The sequence below is a fragment of the Lagenorhynchus albirostris genome, chromosome 9, assembly GCF_949774975.1.
Source record: "Lagenorhynchus albirostris chromosome 9, mLagAlb1.1, whole genome shotgun sequence".
Classification (NCBI taxonomy): domain Eukaryota; kingdom Metazoa; phylum Chordata; class Mammalia; order Artiodactyla; family Delphinidae; genus Lagenorhynchus; species Lagenorhynchus albirostris.
Genome location: NC_083103.1, coordinates 63,182,970 through 63,207,426, shown reverse-complemented (window position 1 = coordinate 63,207,426; position 24,457 = coordinate 63,182,970). Strand labels below are relative to the sequence as shown.

At 44.6% G+C, this 24,457-nt stretch overlaps 1 protein-coding gene across 1 annotated transcript in view; it reads left to right on the top strand.

Annotated features, from left to right (window-relative positions):
- ME3 (malic enzyme 3) overlaps positions 1–24,457 on the top strand; it is a 200,500-nt gene that overhangs the window by 15,718 nt on the left and 160,325 nt on the right. The gene's annotated exons all lie outside the window — the stretch shown is intronic.

Genomic DNA, 24,457 nt, shown 5'->3' with positions numbered 1-24,457 from the left:
AGAGGTGTTGAATGTCCCTCCCAGGAAGTGAATTGTGGAGGGTGACTCTGGCCCTCCTTGGGTGGTGTCTGTCTCTTAGCCCTGCTGCCTTTGACAGGTAGCACTGTGCCTCCTCTCTTGAAATAGCGCCTGAGTCAGCCTCCATCGACTTAAGCAGAGTGCTTTTGAGTCTCTTGTAGAAAGGAGACCTGTTCATGTTTGTTTGTTTGTTTATTTATTTTATTTTTGGCTGTGTTGGGTCTTCATTGCTGCAAGCGGGCTTTCTCTAGTTGTGGCGAGCGGGGGCTACTCTTTATTGCGGTGCGTGGGCTTCTCATTGCAGTGGCTTCTCTTGTTGCAAAGCACGGGCTCTGGGAGCGCGGGCTTCAGTAGTTGTGGCTCGCGGGCTGTATAGCACAGTCTCAGTAGTTGTGGCGCACGGGCTTAGTTGCTCCGTGGCACATGGGATCTTCCTTGACCAGGGCTCGAACCCGTGTCCTCTGCATTGGCAGGCGGATTCTTAACCACTGCACCACCAGGGAAGCCCACGTGTTCATGTTAAACAATGTATATTGCCAACCTAAACATCTGCTGACCCAGCTCGTGCTATCACTCCTGTGTGTCCATTTCCGATGAAGGGACATGTTCATGACGTCCACGTTCATCTTGGGATTTCTGTTTTTCTCTGCAGTAACATGATCTTGAAGACAGTCCACCAACCATTTGACAGCAAACTCAGCCCTCCTGTCAGACCCTCCCTTATCTTTTATTTTTGGGCTCTTCTAGCCCATAATTATTTGTTTTGACTGGTGAAATCACTTTGGTCACAGGACAGTGAATAGCAATGCAGTTGCCTCCTGATAAAGCAGATGCAGAGGGAGATGGTGTGAAGAAAAGCCTATTAACAGCCATTTTTAGAAACAGGCTTCGAAATCCGCCTGTCAGAGCTGAAAGATTTCCCCTGTTCTCACACTTTAAGAGCTGGCAGCAGCTTCCCCTCATGTCTGAGGAGCCTCGGAAGCTGCCTAGCCATGCCTGTGGGAGAGGATGGCATGGGTGCCAGTGGGGCAGCTGGCCAGGTGGTGCCAGGAGGCGGACAAGCCAAGCAGGGGGACAGTGCAGCCTCCAGTAACCAGCCTTGGCTGTGGGGCTGCAGGGTCTTGAGCACCCTCAGCTGCTTTTCTGTTGACTGAGCTGTTCAATGTTCTGTGACCTTCTACTAGTCAAATGCACAGAGTCAGCTGCCTCCTCTGGGACTCATAATTGCTAGAATACTAATATTAGAAATAATAAATTATAATTAATTATTATTATAATAAACACTTACCTAATGCCTTGCATGTCAGGTCCTCTTATAGGTGCTTTATATTTATTATTCCCAAGCAGAGAAAAAAAGTATGAAGAAGGTAAACTTTGCCTATAGCTCCCTCACCTCCTGTTTCCATGGCTTCCTCTCCTTTACAGATCTCTATCCAAGACATCCTGAGGGTCTTCATGGTATCGCTAGGATGTCTAGGGCTGCCAACCTAACAGACCTTTATATCGCACAGAATCCTGCTTCCTGACCCGGATCTCATCTCTTTCTTTCCTTCCTTCTCTGCCTCCCCATCCAACCATCCATCCATCCATCCATCCATCCATCCATCCGTCCGTCCATCTGTTCATGTGTTCATCCATCTGTCCATCCATCCAACTATCAGATGTTTATTGAGCACCTACCATCTACCAGGCATTGTTAGGTGTTGAGAATAACATAGTAGATATGACAGCTACGATCCTTCTTCTTATCAAATATGTAACCTAGTGAGAAAGACAGTAAGTAAACAAAAGTGTACAGATGGGTTATTAGTGGTAGAGAAGAAACAAACAGTGTATGGCATGAGGGAATAATAGAGGGTCTACTTCAGTGGTGAGAGAAGACCTCTTAAGAAGTGATATTTGAGAAAAGACCTAGGGAAAGAGGAGCCAGCGAGCGGAGAAGCCAGGGTAAGAGTGCTCTGGGCAGAGACAACAGCCGGAAGCCGCAAACACCTTGGCATGGCAGGTTCTGGGAACTGACAGCAGGCAGTCCAGTAGGAGTGTGGTGAGCGGGGGGAATTGCCTAAAATCAGGGTGGAGATGGCTCGGGGATCTCAGTTATGTGCAGGACCTTGGCATTTGTGGGATACGGGCTGGGTTCCGTCCTCCGGAAAGCGGGACACTATTAAATGGTTCTAAGCAAGGAAGGGATGTGATCAGCTTTACATTCATGAAAGATCTCTCTGGCTGCCATGTGGAGAGCAGACTGGAGGGGGCAGGAGTGGAATTGGGAAGCCCAGTTAGAGGCCCTGCAGCAGTGGGAGCGTGAGAGGGCAGCGGCTGGGCTGAGGGAGGGAGCCCAGCCAGGAGGGGGGTGGTTGGACTGGGAATCAGGTTTGAGTGTAGAATGAACAGGACGTGTCCCCTGCGTCCTTCACCTTCAGATTCACCCGGACTCAGCATGTATTTTCCCTGCCGTGTCACCGCCCCGCCCCCAGCCATAGTTAATCACCACTGTTTATTTCAGTTACTTCCTGTCCTTCCTCAGCACCCTTCATAATAACAAGGAAATGGAATGTTTGTGTTTTACCTTTGGGGCTTCCTGACTGGTCATCTCATTTGATGCTCACAAGGCAGACGTTACTACCTTTGTTTTGTAGGGGAGACCCCGGGACCCAGAGAGCCTACATGAGTTGCCCATGGTCTCCTGGATAGTAAGGGACAGCAACAAGACTCAGTCCAGGTTTCCTGAGACCATCCAGTGGATTATTCAGAAACATCTATTGAGCACCTACTGTGTTCCAGACACTGTGCTGGGTTCAAAAAATGAAGAGGTGAATCAGTCATGGTCCTTGCTGTCAAGGAACCTAGAGTTCAGAGGGAGAGAAAGATTTGCAAGCTCACAGTGTAATGCAGTATAATAGGTTTTATATTGTATTAAAAGTATGTTATTAATAACGTCCGAGTAATTTTTGTCTTGGTGGGGAGAAACAAGGTGACATTTCTTTAAGTGAGACCTTTGGTCCTTATATTAAATTACACAGATAATGTGTTGCATAAAGTAAAAAAAATTTGCTCTGACCTCTTTTCTGAGGTAACTACTTGTTTTTTCTTGGTGCTAAGACCTAAAAAATATATAGGGATTCCCTGGGTGGACGAAGTGGGGCAAGATGTTCCAAGCAAATATAGCAGAGCGGCATGGTATTGTGAGGACCTGCGGTGATTCTGAAGGAGGGCAGGGTGTGTGCAGGGATGGCGCTGGAGAGCAGGCAGGGGCCAGACCTGCCTAGGGGTCTGGGGCTGCTCTTTGCCTGGGGGAAGACTTGGACGTTAGTCCTGAAGGTGACTGGAAAGGGACACAGTGGGATTCAAGCTACAGACAGATCACTCTGGCCCAAGGAAGGAGACAAGAGCAGAGTCGGGGAGACTAGAGAACAAGGAATTCAGCTCCCATGAGGGATATGAGGAGGATCTGAAGTGGCCAGTGGTGCTGTGGACACAGATGTGAGAGGTGCTTAGGAAGTGGAAGACTGTGTCCCTTCCAGAATTCCTTGAGCTCCATGGTAGCAGCAAAAGGAATCCAAGGTTTATTGCCAATATTCTAAAAAACCCCTAATGGAAACCTTATATGTTTCTACCATAAATTTATACAGCTTAATCACTGTGTCACATTCCTCTGTCTTCGCCTAGAATTAAACCAGATAAAACTATTAATACTGATGATCTCATGCCAGTAGCAGAAGTTCTGTCTGCCAGTTATGTGTATCTTAAACATTGGAAAATAAATTTATTATAAATGCAAGATGTTTCAAAACATGAAATTCCAAAGGAGTTTCCCAAAGGAGTACTTTGGGACTGGTGAAAATGTGATGAATTACTCACTTGGGCTCTGTTTTTCTGAAGTGTTTTACTGTGAATATTGGTGTCATTGACCTTTATCTAACTAACCATCCTTGTTCTGGCTCTTCTCTCACAAAGCAACACTCTGATTATAATTTTATCTCCGAAAGTGGAGAGAATGCACTGACTCGTGCTCACCTTAGCTGGTGTTTTTATCATGATGGGGACATTGCTCAGCCTCCCAGGCAGTAATTAACATCACTGCCCCCCATCACAAAGACGTGGGTGAGACGCTATTTTAACACCTGTAGGAGTTTATAGGACTTCCTTTTTCTCCTGTGCTTTCTCTCAGTTCCCTGGAAAAACAGTAATTCCTTACACTGAAAATGGAAAGAATGTTCCTGGCTTGGAAGTATATTTTCGAGATGAGAATTTCCTTCCTTTAGGTATTTTTTTCCCTTCCTTCCTCTATTTTTTTTTCTGAGAAGACTTAGGTGGAATAGAAACAAGAATTTGAAGTTCATGCGATATGAACCTTTCACAGATTTGGCCTCCATAGACAAGTGCTGTCACATTCTCTGTTGGATTGGGTTTTTGCTTGCCTTTCTCTTTGCTGAGTCCTGGTTTGTCTTTATGAACCATGATTCCTGGAGAAGGAAAATAGAAAGTCAGAAGCTTACAGGAATGATTTTCTCGGCTAATTCGACCCAGTATCAGTCACTTGTCTAGGTGAATAACTATGGAAAGATTTTTAAGAAGAGGTAAAGCTTTAATAGAATCAGCAATAAGAATACCGTAGTAAGCCAACTCTTATTTTCTGTGCATTTTTTGGTGTCATCTGGGCAAGATGATCAGTCACGTGATATGACTCTAACCATGAAGCCATGGACAACATAGAGAGTTCAGTGATGAAAACAAGGTTCCCAGAATGAAAATTCTTGGGAGGCTAGTCGTCTTACAGTTCTTGCAAAATTGTAAGAAATCTTTGGTTTTACGCAGTGGGTGTCCCAAGTCTTTGATCTTGTGTAACTTACCCTGTGTCATATAACTGCAGTGGTCATCTTTAATTCACTTCCTCTTCAAAAGTGAATTTTTATAAGGGGGGCTTAACACTGTAAACATTTCATAATACTGTAGCTTCAAAGAAGGAAGGTTGTAAACACATTTGCATCCATTTAGCCGGTGGTTTGTAGATCTGAGGGACCCTTAGGTCTCTGTTTTCCATGGGGAGAGCATGTATTCCATTGGCTTTGCCTCTGAAGTGTAGTTCCCACTCGCTGTCTCAGAGAGCAAGGGCTTCATTAGCATCTTTGGTCAAATAACCTTTTCTGAGGAATTTTTATTTGGTTTTTGTGTTTTATTTTGGTTTTGATCTGCCTTAAACTGTCTTGTTAATTTTGCTATTGCTTTCTTATCTTCCTTACTAAGTGAGTGAGAACACTTTCCTCCAGCTCTCTTCTTTTCTACATGGTGTCAGGACATGGTATCCAGTTCATTAGAGTCGCATAAGGGTTATTGAAAATTATACTAAATTTGAATATATACTATGCATTCATTCTTCTAGGATGTACTAACAGGTGCCTTTCGTTTACCCCAGTGAAACAGAGTATATTGTGTTCACTTAATTGGATTCCCGGTTGTCGAACATGATGATGTTAAGCCTCCGGGGAGTCAGAAACACTTTCTCCCCCATTTCTTGCCGTCAGCAGTAAGTGTTCAAGTCTGGGGGCTCTAATCCTGGAGGTGAGATCCTGCGGCTGAATCGAGAGGGAGGGATGCATCCTGAAGTATCAGTGGTGGAAACCCCAAACCAAGAAGGAGAGAGGAGAACCTGACGGGGAGGTGGGCCAGTGGTGGAGACCAAGAAGAATTGGGTTGTGTACTGTGTTGGAGAGCATGACTGAAGGTGGAACATAACAGATCGGAAAAGAGAGAAGAGTGAGGATCAAGGTCTGCAGTAGGTGGGGCGAGATAGTTCAGGATCGGAATGCATGACTTCTAGGTACCTATGGAACACTACTGTTTTGGTGGGTTTTGACACCTCTGCAGAGGTAAGGCAGTACCTTAAGAAAACCAAGCTGGGCTGGATGGCTGCCACCTGCCCAGTCAGTGCGAGAAGCCTGTGATCCCAGTAGTGTCATTTGAGCATATGGTAGTTACATGCTAAAGCTGTTGACCCAAACACTGGGAACACAGCCAGTGAGTATGAGAGGTGAGACCTCTGCATACATGGCAGTCACTCTATACATCTGCACCTTGAAGGACATCAGGGCCCCTGGGGTTCAAGGAAATCAGACTCAGAAGCCTTCTAGCTTAGGAAACCCCATACTCTCTTCCTTTCCAAACTGGGGTGGCCTTTAGTGCCAGAAGCTAATATGCTCTGTGGAACTCCACCAAGCCTGATCTCTTCCGTGGCAGGATCCAATGTACCAGGAGACTTCCTTGCAGGAGTCTGGCCTAAGCACCAAAAATTGTCATGCAGTCTTGATTTTGTTGTCTCTTCTTCCTGTGTCGAGGACCTCTCAAATGGTTCTCATTTAACCATGGTTCTTACTAGTGGGGGAATAGAGGGGGCTGGGGCAGAAACCTGTATGGCTAAGGTTTGACCTGAGGCCAAAGGTCGGTTCTGGCCTCACGTCCACTCTCTCTGTCTGATAGTAGATGGTCAGATCACATGCCCAGAGGTGGGTTCTGATTCCTATCAGCTCTGCTCATTCTGTTCTCTCCCCCTTCCAGCTAACCGCACCCAGTCTCCAGTCACCCACCAATGCCAAGCATAATTGGTGGACTGTGTCCCAGTTATCTGTCCATCTTAGAGACTTCGAATCATGTGACTCTTAGAACAAACCTGTTTATCACTTAATTTGAAAGAATATTCAGGCTTCTCTCACCTTAAAGTTTTCTGCTTTTCCACTTTTATTCCCTTTAACATTTTTCTATGAACTCGTAGAAAAGAGAGATTTCTGGACATCACTGAGATCAGCGTAACTGAGTTTATGAATTCTTTTTCCCTTTGGGAGAAAATTAGATTTGAATCCAGACCCAATAGAAAGCTTTTATATTCTGGATACGGGTGTGTTTAGATGTATGCTTTTGTGGCAGCAGGAGCTGGTCATGGCAACGTGTGGGGGAGATGTTTATCTTGGGATAAATATTTAGGTGGGAGGTTTGTGTTTCAAGACACTGAGCGCTAATTGTAAAGGAAACCATTTCACTGTGATTTAATCACTTCTTACTCATTCTCTTATAGGACATTGTGGAAGCAGATTATGTACATTAGGGAGACACAGATCATGCTTTTCCATTGAGTAAATCTGCTAGGGGAAAAGGCGTTATTACTTACTTCCCTACCTCCTTTTTAGACACAGGCGAGAATAGAAATCTCATTACTAAAAAAACAACAAGAACAGCAAACTTTTGCAGGAAATCATTGACTCCTGAGACAGGAGACCTCAGCCTGATATAGCAAAGAGAACACTGGCCAGGAAGAGAGGAGATCTTACTTATAGACTGATGGCCCTCCTCTCAAGCTGCGGGTCGTGGGGAAGTGATCCCCATTCATCTCTGATCCCCATCTTGGGGGATCGGAGTTGATTGCTTCCAAGGCTCCTTCCCGTCTAACGTTCCCTAGAGATATGAACAGGATACTAGGGGAGTGACTTCCTCAGGGACTTCCCAGCCAGCTGTGGAGGTACAGCTGTTCACACTTCCATACAGAGATAAACGGGGTACAGTGGGAGGAGCTCAGGCTTTGGAATGGAATTTGAGGGACGTGAGTTTGTATCTTGCCGCTGCTGCTTACTAGCTGTGTGATCTCGGGAAGGCTAGGTGATCTTTCCCTCCCAAAGTCTATGGAAGGAGGATAACAATTCCAACCTCCTGAGGTCATTTTGAGGATTAAAAGAGACGAAATATATCTAAAGTGCTTGCTTAACCCAGTAGCTGACACAGTAGGCACCCAGTAAATGCTAGTGAGCTTCTTACCCTTTTACTGACATTGACATCCTATTCATAAGAGTTCCAGAAATTTGAAAGACAATATGTCCTCTCCCTTCACCCTACCCTCCACAAGAGCTTCTGTCTTTTTCCTAGTAAGAGCTTTTATCTTAACAAAGGCACATTAAACACTACTTATTTCCTTTTGTGCATGCTGTGGGTTGTGATTTTTTTTGCATTTATAGATAAAGTCAGTAGTCAATGCCAGTTTCCCTTTCCCCTGGGGGCTGTAATTGCCGTGTTAATTTAAAGTTCTGACTGTGGAACCCAGCGCAGCCCTGATGCCCTCCATCCGCATGGCCCTGGCTGTGCTGTGTGTGGGTCCAGGCATGTAGTACTCCCTGTACTTCACATCGTTTGGGAGGAAATTTCCAGGACCACAACCTCACAGACAGTGTTTAATAACCTCAAACTCTGGGTTTGAGGTTAGTCTGGAAATGAAAAGCTATTTGGGTTTCCCACAGCTGAGAAGTAAGAGGATGGGGCATATCTAAGGTAACCTGGCAGAGCCAGACCTGGCTTCTTTAGGAGCTGGAAACCAGGTGTGATTCATGCCAGGGTGTTTCAGTCCAGGCAGAACCAGCTGTGTGTGTGTGTGTGTGTGTGTGTGTGTGTGTGTGTGTGCGCGCGCGCGCGGGTGTGTGTGTGTGCATGCATGCCTGTGTGTGAAGTTCACGATCTTATCTTTCTCATCTGGACATTTTTTTAAAAATAAATTTATTTACTTTATTTATTTTTGGCTGTGTTGGGTCTTTGTTGCTGCGCATGGACTTTCTCTAGTTGTGGTGAGCAGGGGCTACTCTTCGTTGCGGTTCACAGGTTTCTCATTGCGGTGGCTTCTCTTGTGGAGCACAGACTCTAGGCGTGCGGGCTTCACTAGTTGTGGCATGTGGGCTCAGTAGTTGTGGCTCACAGGCTCTAGAGCGCAGGCTCAGTAGTTGTGGCGCACGGGCTTAGTTTCTCTGCAGCATGTGGGATCTTCCCGGAGCAGGGCTCGAACCCGTGTCCCCTGCATTGGCAGGTGGATTCTTAACCACTGCGCCACCAGGGAAGCCCTGGACGTTTATTTATTGCCTTCTTTCCATTTTCTCCTACCCCCCAGTCCAACTTCTATTTCAGCCTCCACCAGATGAAATTTTTAAAACATGGACACTCTGCTTCTTAAAACGCTTTCTGTGGCTTCCTCCCACCTGTACTACAAACGGCACACTCCTTCGTGCAATGTCCATGGCCCCTGTCAAGGGGCCTCTCAACCTAGCAGCCTCATCTCTCCTCCACCATGTGCTCTGTGCCTGCCTACCCCAAACGCGTTACAGATCTCCAGGGCACACCAGGCTGTCTCCCAGCCCAGGTCTTTGTGCCTGCTGGTCCCTTGCTCCTCTTAATTCTGACAGCGCCAGTGTCACTTCCTCTGAAAAGCCTTCCTGACAGCTCCAGACCAAATATAGGCTTTTTCCATTGTATCCCCATGATTATTCCACTGCCATGGCTCTTATCACACTCCTGATGAGGTTTTTTTTTGGCTTTTATTTTTACCTTACCCACTCTAATAGTATCCCCCACAGACAGTAACTATTCTGTCAGTTTTTTGTTTTTCTGTGTTTTTTTGTCATCTTAGAACAGTTTGTTTTTTTAACTTATTTTTATTTATTTTCTTATTAGTCATCCATTTTATACACATCAGTGTACACATGTCAATCCCGATCTCCCAATTCATCACACCACCATCCCACCCCCCGCCGCTTTCCCCCCTTGGTGTGCATACGTTTGTTCTCTACATCTGTGTCTCAACTTCTGCCATGCAAACCGGTTCATCTGTACCATTTTCTAGGTTCCACATATATGCGTTGATATACAATATTTGTTTTTCTTTCTGACTTACTTCACTCTTTATGATAGTCTCAAAATCCGTCCACGTCACTACAAATGACCCAATGTCGTTCCTTTTCATGGCTGAGTAATATTCCATTGTATATATGTACCACATCTTCTTTATCCATTCGTCTGCCGGTGGGCATTTAGGTTGCTTCCATAACCTGGCTATTGTCAATAGTGCTGCAGTGAACATTGGGGTGCATGTGTCTTTTTGAATTATGGTTTTCTCTGGGTATATGCCCAGTAGTGGGATTGCTGAGTCATATGGTAATTCTATTTTTAGTTCTTTAAGGAACCTCCATACTGATCTCCATAGTGGCTGTATCAATTTACATTCCCACCAACAGTGCAAGAGGATTCCCTTTTCACCGCACCCTCCCCAGCTTTTGCTGTTTGTAGATTTTCTCATGATGCCCATTCTAACTGGTGTGAGGTGATACCTCATTGTAGTTTTGATTTGCATTTTCTCTAATAATTAATGATGTTGAGCAGCTTTTCATGTGCTTCTTGGCCGTCTGTATGTCTTCTTTGGAGAAATGTCTGTTTAGGTCTTCTGCCCATCTTTGGATTGGGTTGTTTGTTTTTTTAATATTGAGCCGCATGAGCTGTTTATATATTTTGGAGATTAATCCTTTGTCCGATGATTCATTTGCAAATATTTTCTCCCATTCTGAGGGTTGTCTTTTCGTCTTGTTTATTGTTTCCTTTGCTGTGCAAAAGCTTATAAGTTTCATTAGGTCTCATTTGTTTATTTTTGTTTTTATTTCTATTACTCTAGGAGTCTGATCAAAAAAGATCTTGCTGTGATTTACGTCAAAGAATGATCTTCCTATGTTTTCCTTCAAGAGTTTTATAGTGTCGAGTCTTACATTTAGGTCTCTAATCCAATTTGACTTTATTTTTGTGTATGGTGTTATGGAGTGTCCTAATTTCATTCTTTTACATGTAGCTGTCCAGTTTTTCCAGCACCACTTCTTGAAGAGACTGTCTTTTCTCCATTGTATATCTTTGCCTCCTTTCTCATAGATTAGTTGACCATAGGTGTATGGGTTTATCTCTGGGCTTTCCATCCTGTTCCATTGATCTATATTTCTGTTTTTGTGCCAGTACCATATCGTCTTGATTACTGTAGCTTTGTAGTATAGTCTGAAGTCAGGGAGTCTGATTCCTCCAGCTCCATTTTTTTCCCTCAAGACTGCTTTGGCTATTCGGGGTCTTTTGTGTCTCCATACAAATTTTAAGATTTTTTGTTCTAATTCTGTAAAAAATGCCATTGGTAATTTGATAGGGATTGCATTGAATCTGTAGGTTGCTTTGGGTAGTAGAGTCATTTTCACAATATTGATTCTTCCAATCTGAGAACATGGTATATCTCTCCATCTGTTTCTATCATCTTTAATTTCTTTCATCAGTGTTGTATAGTTTTCTGCATACATGTCTTTTGTCTCCTTGGGTAGGTTTATTCCTAGGTATTTTATTCTTTTTGTTGCAATGGTAAATGGGAGTGTTTCCTTAATTTCTCTTTCAGATTTTTCATCATTAGTGTATAGGAATGCAAGAGATTTCTCTGCGTTAATTTTGTATCCTGCAACTTTACCAAATTCATTGATGAGCTCTAGTAGTTTTCTGGTGGCATCTTTAGGATTCTCTATGTATAGTATCATATCATCTGCAAACAGTGACAGTTTTACTTCTTCTTTTCCACTTTGTATTCCTTTTATTTCTTTTTCTTCCCTGATTGCCGTGGCTAGGACTTCCAAGACTATGTAGAATAATAGTGGTGAGAGTGGACATCCTTGTCTTGTTCCTGATCTTAGAGGAAATGCTTTCCGTTTTTCACCATTGAGAATGATGTTTGCTGTGGGTTTGTCGTATCTGGCCTTTATTATGTTGAAGTAGGTCCCCTCTATGCCCACTTTCTGGAGAGTTTTTATCCTAAATGGGTGTTGAATTTTGCCAAAAGCTTTTCCTGCATCTATTGAGATGATCATATGGTTTTTCTTCTTCAATTTGTTAATATGGTGTATCACATTGATTGATTTGCGTATATTGAAGAATCTTTGCATCCCTGGGATAAATCCCATTTGATCATGGTGTATGATCCTTTTAATGTGTTGTTGGATTCTGTTTGCTAGTGTTTTGTTGAGGATTTTTGCATCTATATTCATCAGTGATATTGGTCTGTAATTTTCTTTTTTTGTAGTAACTTTGTCTGGTTTTGTTATCAGGGTGATTGTGGCCTCATAGAATGAGTTTGGGAGTGTTCCTTCCTCTGAAATTTTTTGGAAGAGCTTGAGAAGGATAGGTGTTAGCTCTTCTCTAAATGTTTGATAGAATTCACCTGTGAAGCCATCTGGTCCTGGACTTTTGTTTGTTGGAAGATTTTTAATCACAGTTTCAATTTAATTACTTGTGATGGGTCTGTTCATATTTTCTATTTCTTCCTGGTTCAGGCTTGGAAGGTTGTGCCTTTCTAAGAATTTGTCCATTTCTTCCAGGTTGTCCATTTCATTGGCATAGAGTTGCTTGTAGTAGTCTCTTATGATGCTTTGTATTTCTGCGGTGTCCGTTGTAACTTCTCCTTTTTCATTTGTAATTTTATTGAGTTGAGTCCTCTCCCTCTTTTTCTTGGTGAGTCTGGCTAATGGGATATCAATTTTGTTTATCTTCTCAAAGAACCAGCTTTTAGTTTTATTGATATTTGCTATTGTTTTCTTTGTTTCTATTTCATTTATTTCTGCTCTGATCTTTATGGTTTCTTTCCTTCTGCTAACTTTGGGTTTTGTTTGTTCTTCTTTCTGTAATTGCTTTAGGTGTAAGGTTAGATTCTTTATTTGAGATTTTTCTTGTTTCCTGAGGTAGCCTTGTATAGCTATAAACTTCCCTCTCAGAACTGCTTTTGCTGCATCCCATAGGTTTTGGATCGTTGTGTTTTCATTGTCATTTCTCTCTAGGTATTTTTTGATTTCCTCTTTGAAATTTCTTCAGTGATCTCTTGATTATTTAGTAATGTATTGTTTAGCCTCCATTGTTTATGTTTTTTACATTTTTTTCCCTGTAATTGATATCTAATCTCATAGTGTTGTGGTCAGAAAAGATGCTTGATATGAGTTCAATTTTCTTAAATTTACTGAGGCATGATTTGTGACACAAGATGTGATCTATCCTGGAGAATGTTCCATGCACACTTCAGAAGAAAGTGTAATCTGCTGTTTTTGGATGGAATGTCCTATAAATATCAATTAAATCTCTCTGCTCTATTGTGTCATTTAATGCTTGTGTTTCCTTATTATTTTTCTGTCTGGATGATCTGTCCATTGGTGTCAGTGAGGTATTAAAGTCCCCCACTATTAATGTGTTACTGTCGATTTCCTCTTTTAGAGCTGTTAGCAATTGCTTTATGTATTGAGGTGCTCCTATGTTGGGTGCATATATATTTATAATTGTTATGTCTTCTTCTCGGATTGATCCCTTGATCATTACATAGTGTCCTTCCTTGTCTCTTGTAACATTCTTTATTTTAAAGTCTATTTTATCTGATATGAGTATTGCTACTCCAGCTTTCTTTTGATTTCCATTTGCATGGAATATCTTTTTCTATCCCCTCACTTTCAGTCTGTATGTGTCCCTAGGTCTGAAGTGGGTCTCTTGTAGACAGCATATATATGGGTCTTGTTTTTGTATCCATTCACCGAGTCTGTGTCTTTTGGTTGGAGCATTTAATCCATTCATGTTTAAGGTAATTATTGATATGTATGTTCCTATTACCATTTTCTTAATTGTTTTGTGTTTGGTTTTTGGGGTTCTTTTCTTCTCTTGTGTTTCCTACTTAGTGAAGTTCCTTTAGCATGTATTGTAGAGCTGGTTTGGTGGTGGTGAATTGTCTTAGCTTTTGCTTGTCTGTAAAGGATTTAATTTCTCCATTAAATCTGGATGAGATCCTTGCTGGGTAGAGGAATCTTGGTTGTAGTTTCTTCCCTTTCATCACTTTAAGTATATCATGCTACTCCCTTCTGGCTTGTAGAGTTTCCGCTGAGAAATCAGCTGTTAACCTTATGGGGATTCCCTTTTATGTTATTTGTCGTTTTTCTCTCGCTGCTTTCAATAATTTTTCTTTGTCTTAAAGTTTCGCCAGTTTGATTACTATGTATCTCCGTGTGTTGTTCCTTGGGTTTATCCTGTATTGGACTCTCTGCACTTCCTAGACTTGGATGGCTATTTCCTTTCCCATGTCATGGAAGTTTTCGACTATAATCTCTTCAAATATTTTCTCGGGTCCTTTCTCTTTCTCTTTTCCTTCTGGGGCCCCTATAATGCGAATGTTGTTGCATTTAATGTTGTCCCAGAGTTCTCTTAGGCTGTCTTCATTTCTTTTCATTCTTTTTTCTTTATTCTCTTCTGCAGCTGTGAATTCCACCATTCTGTCTTCTGGGTCACTTATCCGTTCTTCTGCCTCAGTTATTCTGCTATTGATTCCTTCTAGTGTACTTTTCATTTCAGTTATTGTATTGTTCATCTCTGTCTGTTTGTTCTTTAATTCTTCTAGATCTTTGTTGAACATTTCTTACATCTTCTCGATGTTTGCCTCCATTCTTTTTCCGAGGTCCTGGATCATCTTCACTATTATTATTATGAATTCTTTTTCTGGAAGATTGCCTATCTCCATTTCATTTCTGGGGTTTTATGTTGTTCCTTCATCTGGTACATAGCCCTCTGCCTTTTCATCTCGTCTGTCTTTCTGTGAATGTTGTTCTGTCAGTTTTTGTAGTCTCAAGAGCCTGGCTTAGGGCTTCACACACATAACAGGTGCTTCCTAATATTTACTGATTTTAGGAGTTCATGGGTTCATGCACTGAATGTGCATGCCTAGATATTAGTTGTGGGTAAGACCCAGCTATTATTAGTCTTGACACCCCTTAAGGATACTGGATACAGATACCATCAGTGCTCATTTGGGACTCCATTTTATACTTCTTTTAGTCCTTATGTAGATGCAAGAACAGTGGTAAGCAAACAGCAGATCCTTGACATAGAGGATCTTGAGCTTCTCATTTCCTGCATAGATACACTCCTATGGCCTCATGGCATCAGAAAGCCTAGATTTTAGACCCTGCTCTGCTGCTTACCAGCCTCTGTGTAACTACAAGCAAAGCACTTAATGTAAAAACAGAAATTAACATTTTTAGGGACACCTTCACATACCTTTCTCATTTAATTCCCCACAACACCCTGGGAGGTACTCATTTATCTATTCACTTTGTTTAGGACGATGAAACTGGGATTGGAGAAGTTAAGTAACTTGCCCAAGATCCCATTCACGGCACACAGGAAAGCCAGAGTATGCGTGCAGCTCTGGTTCCCGAAGCTGTGTGTGTTGCGCTTGACAGCTTTGTCCCCTTCGAGTCTCAGTTTCCCCATCTGCAGCCTCCCAGGACTGTTGGGTGAGTGAGGAAGAAAGGAGGCTGTACAGTGCTCTGCAGGTCGTCCCGGGTCTCCTGATGTGGGGAGAGTTGTTGCTCTGGCCTTTCATCTGGGTGATGCTCCCCCTGAACCAGGGCTGGCTGCAGTGGTTGGGCAGTGCTCAGCCACTGCTCTTCAGTCCAGGCCATGACCTTGATCTCTCTCTTTATAAGTGTTTACTCTATTGCCAGGCAGCCTCCTAAAAGTGCTTCATAGTCATTATCTCAGTTTATGCTTCATAAAAATCCTTTAGGTAAATCTCTCAAGGTAAATATCATAATTAGCCCCATTTTATAGGTAAGTAAAACTGAGGCACACAGGATATAATTGTCATCCCTAAGGTCTTACAGGGAATTAAACCCACGAAATCTCAGGCCAAACCTCCCTCACCCTGTCCTCCAGCGCTCTTAACCCCCAGGCAGAACTGCCTCCTGTTCCTTCAACCCTCAGAAGCTTCAGGCTTCTGCAAGGACCCAGGTTTCTTCCCTGTGACCCTGGTAGGCTGGTAAGTGGTCTCTGCCACCTCTGCCTGACACTGTGGGAACTTTACCCCTGAGCCTTCCCAGGACATGGGGACTAGGTTGAACAAAACAGCCCCCGAAGAACCAGGGAGGGAAATAATCCAGTTGGAAGACCAGAGTTCCGACAGTGGCTCCACCAGTTAACCAGGTTGTGCTGGTCCCTCCACCTCTAAGTCAGTTTCCTTTACCTGTAAAATGAGGTGGCAACATCCCTGAGTTGTTCTGGGAAATGACACAGGTAATCAATAAACCCTCGTCTCAGTGAGCTTGGGCTGCCAGAACAAAATACCGTAGCCTGGGCGGCTTAAACAACAGACATTTATTTCTCACAGTTCTGGAGGCTGGGAGTCCAAGATCAGGGTACCAGCAGGGTCAGGCTCTGCTGAGAGCCCTCTTCCTGCCTTGCCGCCTGCTGCCTTCTCGCTGTGTGTTCCCATGGCCTTTCCTGGGAGCGTGCTCCCGTGGAGAGAGAAAACTCTGCCCTCATGATCTCATCTTAACCTAATTACCTCCCAAAGGTTCCACCTCCAAATACCGTCATACTGGAGGTTAGAGCTTCAATATATGAATTTGGGGGGGATACAAACATTCCATCCTTTGACAGCCCGCAACCTGCAGTAGTCGTCATCGTGATGTTAATGAGGAAGAGGAAGATGATTGTAGGACCAGCCACTGAGACCTGTGAGTTTGGGGGACATATTAAGGTCACCTGCAGAACTCTCAGGCCTCAAGTCCATGGGCAGTTCCTAATTTTCTAACAGTGCCTGGGGACATCCAGAGTGGAGCAAAGATAGAATCTCACCTCTCAACAATTGCCACGGAGAATCTGTCTAAATTAACTTCTATTGTCCCTTATCATCCATCACAGTTTCAGTGTGTCCTAAGGGAGCAAGCAACAGATGGTATTTAAAGAAACTTGCCGAAAGGTTTCCCAGAAACATGACGATGGACAAATCAGCTGCTATCTATGCCCCCTTTTTTTCAAGAACAACAACAATAACAAAAAAACCCACAACAAATAAAAAACCACACAGAACCCAGAACCATTTTCCAGCCCATAAACGTGATCTCTCTTTCTTGAGCTTTCACTCACAGTAGACAATGCCTCGGATATGGGACTAAAATGCTACTAGTCACCCTTTATCGTCTGGATAATTGTCTTTTGGAGGAATGACCATTTATTTCAAATCCAAAGCCACGGCTCTGCTGAGAGACAGGTCAGCACAGGATCTGACTGAGTTGAGAAAACTGGTAAGTCTGCACTCCCAGAGGTCATGCTGCCAATTAACTGACACGACTCATCAGGAGGCAAGTGTGGAGGCTCGTGGCTGCCCAGGCTGCTGGGGGTTAAGAGTAGTGAGAAGCCAGCCCTGGCACTGGTGCAGGTGACTTGCATGTAGAGGCCTGTGCCCTAGGCTCTGGCCCCCATATTCCTTGGTTCATTTGGGGGATTTACATCAGGGCCTCCACCTCTGACTGACAGGTGGAGACTCCCCTGACCCCCCTCTCTCTGATCCTCCATGTGTCTCTTCCCTCTCTAACTCCTCCTGCTTTTCTTTTCCTTCCCTTCTTCATGCCCAGGATGGTTGTGTGTTGGCATGGAAGGAGAGGGGTGGGTGTATTTTGGATGGGATTTGGAGACTGAATTAGTGGAACATATCAGTCAAAGGAGAATAGGTGAAAGAGGGAAATGCTGGCCCCTTTTGGTTCTTCTCTTCTGGACTCCAAAGGCAACATGACGGCAGAGTTAGCTGCTCCCATCTCAGCTCTGTCACTGTGGGTGGCCAGTCATGTAACTGCTCTGAGTCCCAGTTCCCCACCTAGATGGGGAGGTGTAACCTCACAGCATCGCTGTGACAAGCCGGTGAGATAGCCAATGTGAATATGGCTTGAAAGTGCTATTTATGATAACACTTACATTAATTATAACATCAAGAGTCATAGCACTTGCTGTGTGCCAAGTACTGATCAAAGCCTTTTACGTATACTGACTCTTTTATATCTCGTAATAACTTTTGGAGGTAGGTACTATTATTAACCCCATTTTACAGAATTTGAAACCGAGACACAGAATTAAGTAACTTGCTCAAGATCACACAGATGGTGGAGCTGGGATTCAAATCAGAGCTCTCTAGCTCCAGGGTCTATGCTCTTAATCACTCTTCTATAAACATTAGCCACAGTCTTACAAGGAGAAAGATGCACGGGTCCTGGTAGAGTAGACAATGCCCCACTCCAGTCTGCACTGTCCCTTGGCTTCCCTTTGGGCAGTGGCCTCATTCCTCTCTACTGGGAGCTACCCATCCTCCGTGCAGCCCAGCTTATATGCCGCACTGCTGGGATTTGCTCCATCTCCAGGATTCTAGACTGTGTCAAGTGAAAATTCACCTCCTTCCTGTTCTGCCAGAAACTCAGCGTAGGCGCCTCTGCACTGTTGATTTCTTCCATCTCTACCCCCTAACCCTCCGCCCGCTGCCACACATACAAATGTTTCCTGTCCTGAAGTCCTGTTGATTCTTCCTTTCCAGTGTGTCGGTCACTTTGGATTCCTGGTGCCACTGTCCCTGTCCAGGTCCCATTGTGTGCTGCTGTGTGTCATGGCGCCGTCCTGACTGCTTGCTTCTGTCGGCCACACACCCTGCACCAAGACAGCTTCTGAAGGCTTTGCTCTGTCGTGCGCTGTCCTATTTGGAAAGATTCAGCTACCCATTGCCTGACAACTCAACCTCCTCAGCCTGTCGTTTAAGGTCTCCTGTGATCAGGCCTCTCCAGCCTGGCTCCCCCCCCCCCATTACTTCCTTTCACACATGCTGTGACCCAGGAAAACACAACTCCCCACTCTTCCTGAAAGTGCCTTGGCATTCCTGCCTCTTTGCCTTTGCTCAAGCTGTCCCACCTCCTGAAAGGACCTCTCTGCACCAGCCTCCATCTTCATTTCTGCGTAGGAAACCCTGAGGCCTGTGGTAGATGCGTCTTCTTGAGAAACCTTTCGTGATGCATCTGACGGACATGCTATCTTCCTCCTCTGGGCCCCTCTAGCACTGTTCTCTGTTGCCCTCTGGCCTAGGGAAGAGCATGCACTTGGTTTCAGATCAACCTGGATCTGTGTCCCAGATACCTGTGCAAATACCTTCCTCTCCCTCACATCCACCTCTCCCAGAGCAGTGGAGTCTCAGTGTCCTGTCTGGTCCCCTTTTATTTCTCTTATTACATTTCTCCTTCATGCCCTTATTTTCTAGTTATTTTAATGTAGGAAGTGAAATGTGCTATTTAACAATAGAGGCTTTAGAACTAGCATTATGTGGGTTTAAATTCTGGCTTTGCCTCCCCTAACTATGTGACTTAGGGCAGATTGTCTAAGCATGTTGTGCTCAGTTTCCTAATCGATAAAATAGGGTTGAGCACCTCTCCCGTGGTTGTTATGAGAACAAAACGCATTAGTGCCGTGAAGCTCTCAGAACAGTGCCTGGCGCACGCTAAGTGACTAAATGTCAAGTTGTCCTGGGTCACATCTGTCCTGTGCGTCAACAAGCTGACTGGGGACCGTGAAGCCACCTCCTACTTTGCAGAGGCGAGTTTCTCTGGCCAAAGAATAAGAAACCAAACCCTCAGCCAGACCACACAACGCTCGGTGGTTACTCAGTGGTCATCGCTGGAATGCGTAGCTGGGACCCACAGCGTTCTTCTGTGGGAACCCTCGACATCCTGACTCTGCGTCCCTGGGCACTGGGCTCGTGTGGCGCTTGGGAGGAGAGTGACTAAGTGCTGCTGTTCAGCTGTGGTGACTGACTCACACATGAGAGGGTTGAGGGATGGAGACTTGGAAAGCCCACACCTCCTTGTGGGTTTCCTGTCAGTACAGCCCTGCTCTGGGGCCTGGGGCTTCCATGGAGGAGCGATGCCTAAGGGGGCTTCCCGTGACTGCCCAGCACCTGGGTGCCCTGAAGGAAACCACCTGCCTCCACCGTCACTCATACTTCCTGTGCCGGCCCGAGGCCCCGGAGAGCAGCTCTGCCCCCTGATCTCCTCTGTACCCCTTTCGCAGTGGGACAGCTGTTTGTCACAGGGAGTTGATGCCAGAAAGAACCTTGGGGACCGGAAGCCTTTCACTGTGCAGATATGGACACTGCTGTCAGAGGAGAGTCAGCAGTACAGTCAGGACTGGAACCCTAAGGACTGATTCCCAAGTCTGTGTTCTTTTCAGGAATCCTTGTTCAAGTGAAAGGATGAATCTGCTTGGCCTTGGTGGGAGGAGTGGGCAGAATCAGGTACAGGCGAGCGAGTTCCAGGAGCACAGCTTAGCAGAGGCTGCTCTGCCAGGCTCCAGCCAGCTGTCTGCTTTCACTACCCAGCTCCTCTGTTTACTCTCTCCTCAGCGAGCTGTGAGGTTGGTGCAGCAGCCCTCCTGGGAAAGAGGCTCTGCCCAGGCTGCCCACTCATGGTCCCAGCGTCTCTCAAACATGTCCCTGTTGGAGGTACCCCCGTTCACACCATGACCTCGGCCTCAGGCAGGCCCCTGGAGGGGTCCATGGACAAGGTGCTTAGCCCCTTGGAGCCTCCGTTTCTCCTTCTGAAATCTTCTGCACTAAGTTAAATGAATTCATGCGAGCCAGCCCTCAGAACAGCATCTGGCGTGGAGTAGGCATCTAACGTGCAGAGCCTGTTATTTGTTACTGCCTTTTATCTGTAAGATCTTCTCTCAGATCGTCTTTATTATGCCAGTGGTTCCAGATGCCTCAGGATCACCTAAGGAGCTCTGTAGATGCTACAGCCTGATTTAGTAGGTTTGGGATGGGGCTGGGGACCTTTTTAAAGTTTACGGAGAGGATTCTGATGTGCGCTTGGATTTGGGAACATTGCCCCCAGTTTTCCTATTCTGAGTCTTGCTCTAGTTCTTTCACATTTTTTCATTCCCTACAAATTAAAGCCAGTTTTGTATGTGGGCTGCCCTTCGTTTTGGAAAGTTCTGACTCAGTCTCTAATTTGTCTGTCCTTCTTAATGAGCTACATCCCACCAAGACATTGACGTGCAGAGAACAGGGCTCTGTTCTCTCCGGAGGCAGGAAGGAGAGCACAGGGATTGAAAACACTGGGCTTCGGAATTGGAAATCCCAGTGTTCAAATCCCAGGTCTGTCTTTTACGGACTGTGTGACCTTTGGCAAGTTGCTTTATCCCCCCAAACCAAGCCCCAGGACCACCATTTGCGAACTGCCTGTTAAGCATTTTGGGCTGCCCAGCACCTGTAATTCAGTACGTAGTATCTTTCCCCCAAACCATCAGTTCTTGGGCATCCTGTTTCCCAGGGCCACAGTGACCTGGGCTCATCCGTGACTCGGTCAGTCCGTCGTCTCCTGCGTCTTGTCCATTCTCTTTAGGAATGGGAGCACCCACCAGCACCTTCTAACAGCCTGCAGTCTGTCGCCCCGCCCCCTTCCAAGTTCTGGGTGACCCCAGATCATTGCCCCTCGGGGGCTCCTGATCAACTGTCACTTCCTCTCAAACCCTTTGCCTGCAAACTTGTGCAGCGCTGGACGGACAGCAACCTGGGCTTGAACAATCCTTTGAAAATCCTGACTCAGGTCTCCAACAGATTCCTCATACGTATTAACAAGATTATTCACGAAATAACAAGTTTCTGAGGAGAAATGCTGGAGGTTGGTATTCCGAGACGATGCCAACAAGTGTGTTTAATTCAGGCCAAAGGCCTGATTTGATGAAATCTGTTACATCCTGTTGATTTTTCTTCACATTTGGACTTGTCTGAGGTAAATACTGCAGGAGGTTTGGTTTTTTACCTAAAATTGTAGTGTTGCTTTTGGGCTTAGAATCTTGTGTGTAAAGCACCAAGTCACTCTGTAAGCTCTGTAACAAAGAAAAGGCCAGAAACACAGTCCCAGGGGCCTGTTTCACAGAAACCCAAGGAGAGCAGAATCCATGGCATTATGGGGGACACAGGGGAGTCAGTGGGGACAAACCCACTCAGGTGTCCAGCTCAGGGCCCTGGGGTGGGAGGCATTTACAAATGCAAAATCTGGCTGCATTTGTAAAGCACTTCAACCAAATGTTCTCCATCAGGGCCTCGTGACAGACATCCATACTTCTGCTGCTCTGTTCTTTTTCCTTTATTAATAACAGAGGTGAATCCATGCTGCTCGAACCTTTTGTTCATATGCTATTTGCATGGCCTTGAACTCTCTTTGTCAAAGAACTCTTTGGGGAAAGCCTGTACAGAAAACAGATCAAAGCAATGAAAGGTTCATCAGGGGATTTAGATCTTTATTGCAAGCCATTGTTTGTGGACCCCGTGAAGTTCCCCGGGTTCTGCAGCTCTGAGGCAAGCACCTGTGTGGGCGTTGTTCAGACGCAGTTTCCTCTTCTGCATGCTTCATACTGTCTCATTGTCGTGCTGCAGGTTTAGCAGAATTAAACCTCAGCAGTTCCAATTTAGATTGTTATTCACATCCAGCTTCAATCACAATCCCTCACGCATCAAAGCTGGCTAGGGAGGGTCCTGACAGTGCTGGGTGGGTGGGTGAGAAGCCCAACCAGCAGGGTAATTTCTGTAAGCTGCCTTCTTAGGTAAGAATGATTGCTTTGCTCAGAACCTCAGACACCCCTGCCCTGGGTCCGACAGGTCCGACAACCCAGGGCACAGCAGATACTAAGGAGAGTAAGAATTGACTTTAGGATTGGAGGACAGTGTAGATTGTAGCCAATATTTTTTCTAACAGAGAGGAAAACAAAAGCTTTATTTATTTATTTATTTTAACATCTTTGTTGGAGTATAATTGCTTTACAATGGTGTGTCAGTTTCTGCTTTATAACAAAGTGAATCAATTATATGTATACATACATCCCCATATCTCCTCCCTCTTGCGCCTCCCTCCCACCCTCCCTATCCCACCCCTCTAGGTGGTCACAAAGCACCGAGCTGATCACCCTGTACTATGCGGCTGCTTCGCACTAGCTATCTATTTTACACTTGGTAGTATATATAAGTCCATGCCACTCTCTCACTTCGTCCCAGCTTACCTTGCCCCTTCCCCGTGTCCTCAAGTCCATTCTCTATGTCTGTGTCTTTATTCCTGTCCTGCCCCTAGGTTCTTCAGAACCATTTTTTATTTTTTAGATTCCATATATATGTGTGAGTATATGGTATTTGTTTTTCTCTTTCTGATTTACTTCACTCTGTATGACAGACTCTAGGTCCATCCACTTCACTACAAATAACTCAATTTTCTTTCTTTTTATGGCTGAGTAATATTCCATTGTATATATGTGCCACATCTTCTTTATCCATTCATCTGTTGATGGACACTTAGGTTGCTTCCATGTCCTGGCTATTGTAAATAAGGCTGCAGTGAACACTGTGGTACATGACTCTTTTTGAATTATGATTTTCTCAGGGTATATGCCCAGTAGTGGGATTGCTGGGTCATATGGTAGTTCTATTTTTTCTTTTTTTGCTGTACGCGGGCCTCTCACTGTTGTGGCCTCTCCCATTGCAGAGCACAGGCTCCAGACGCACAGGCTTAGCGGCCATGGCTCACGGGCCCAGCCGCTCCGCAGCATGTGGGATCTTCCTGGACTGGGGCACGAACCCGCGTCCCCTGCATCGGCAGGCGGACTCTCAACCACTGCGCCATCAGGGAAGCGCTATTTTTAGTTTTTTAAGGAACCTCCATACTGTTCTCCATAGTAGCTGTATCGATTTACATTCCCACCAAGAGGGTTCCCTTTTCTCCACATCTTCTCCAGCATTCATTGTTGTAGACATTTTAATGATGACCACTCTGACTGGTGTGAGGTGATACCTCATTGTAGTTTTGATTTGAATTTCTCTAATGATTAGTGATGTTGAACATCCTTTCTTGTGTTTGTTGGCAATCTGTATATCTTCTTTGGAGAAATGTCTATTTAGGTCCTCTGCCCATTTTTGGATTGGATTGTTTGTTTTTTTCATATTGAGTTGCATGAGCTGCTTGTAAATTTTGGAGGTTAATCCTTTGTCAGTTGCTCCATTTGCAAATATTTTCTCCCATTCTGAGGGTTGTCTTTTCGTCTTGTTTATGTTTTCCTTTGCTGTGCAAAAGCTTTTAAGTTTCATGAGGTCCCATTGGTTTATTTGTGCTTTTATTTCCATTTCTCTAGGAGGTGGGTCAAAAAGGGTCTTGCTGTGATTTATGTTATAGAGTGTTCTGCCTATGTTTTCCTTCAAGAGTTTTATAGTGTCTGGCCTTACATTTAGGTCTTTAATCCATTTTGAGTTTATTTTTGTGTATGGTGTTAAGGAGTGTTCTAACTTCATTCTTTTATATGTAGCTGTCGAATTTTCTTAGCACCAGTTATTGAAGAGGCTGTCTTTTCTCCATTGTATATTCTTGCCTCCTTTACCAAAGATAAGGTGACCATATGTGCGTGGGATGATCTCTGGGCTTTCTATCCTGTTCCATTGATCTGTATTTCTCTGTTTGTGCCAGTACCATACTGCCTTGATTATTGTAGCTTTGTAGTGTAGTCTGAAGTCTGGGAGCCTGATTCCTCCAGCACCAGCAGCCTCAAGATTGCTTTGGCTGTTTGAGGTCTTTTGTGTTTCCGTACAAATTGTGAAATTTTTTGTTCTAGTTCTGTGAAAAATGCCAGTGGTAGTTTGACAGTGAATGCATTGACTCTGTAGATTGCTTTGGGTAGTAGAGTCATTTTGGGTAGTAGAGTCATTTTCACAATGTTGATTCTTCCAATCCAAGAACATGGTATATCTCTCCAT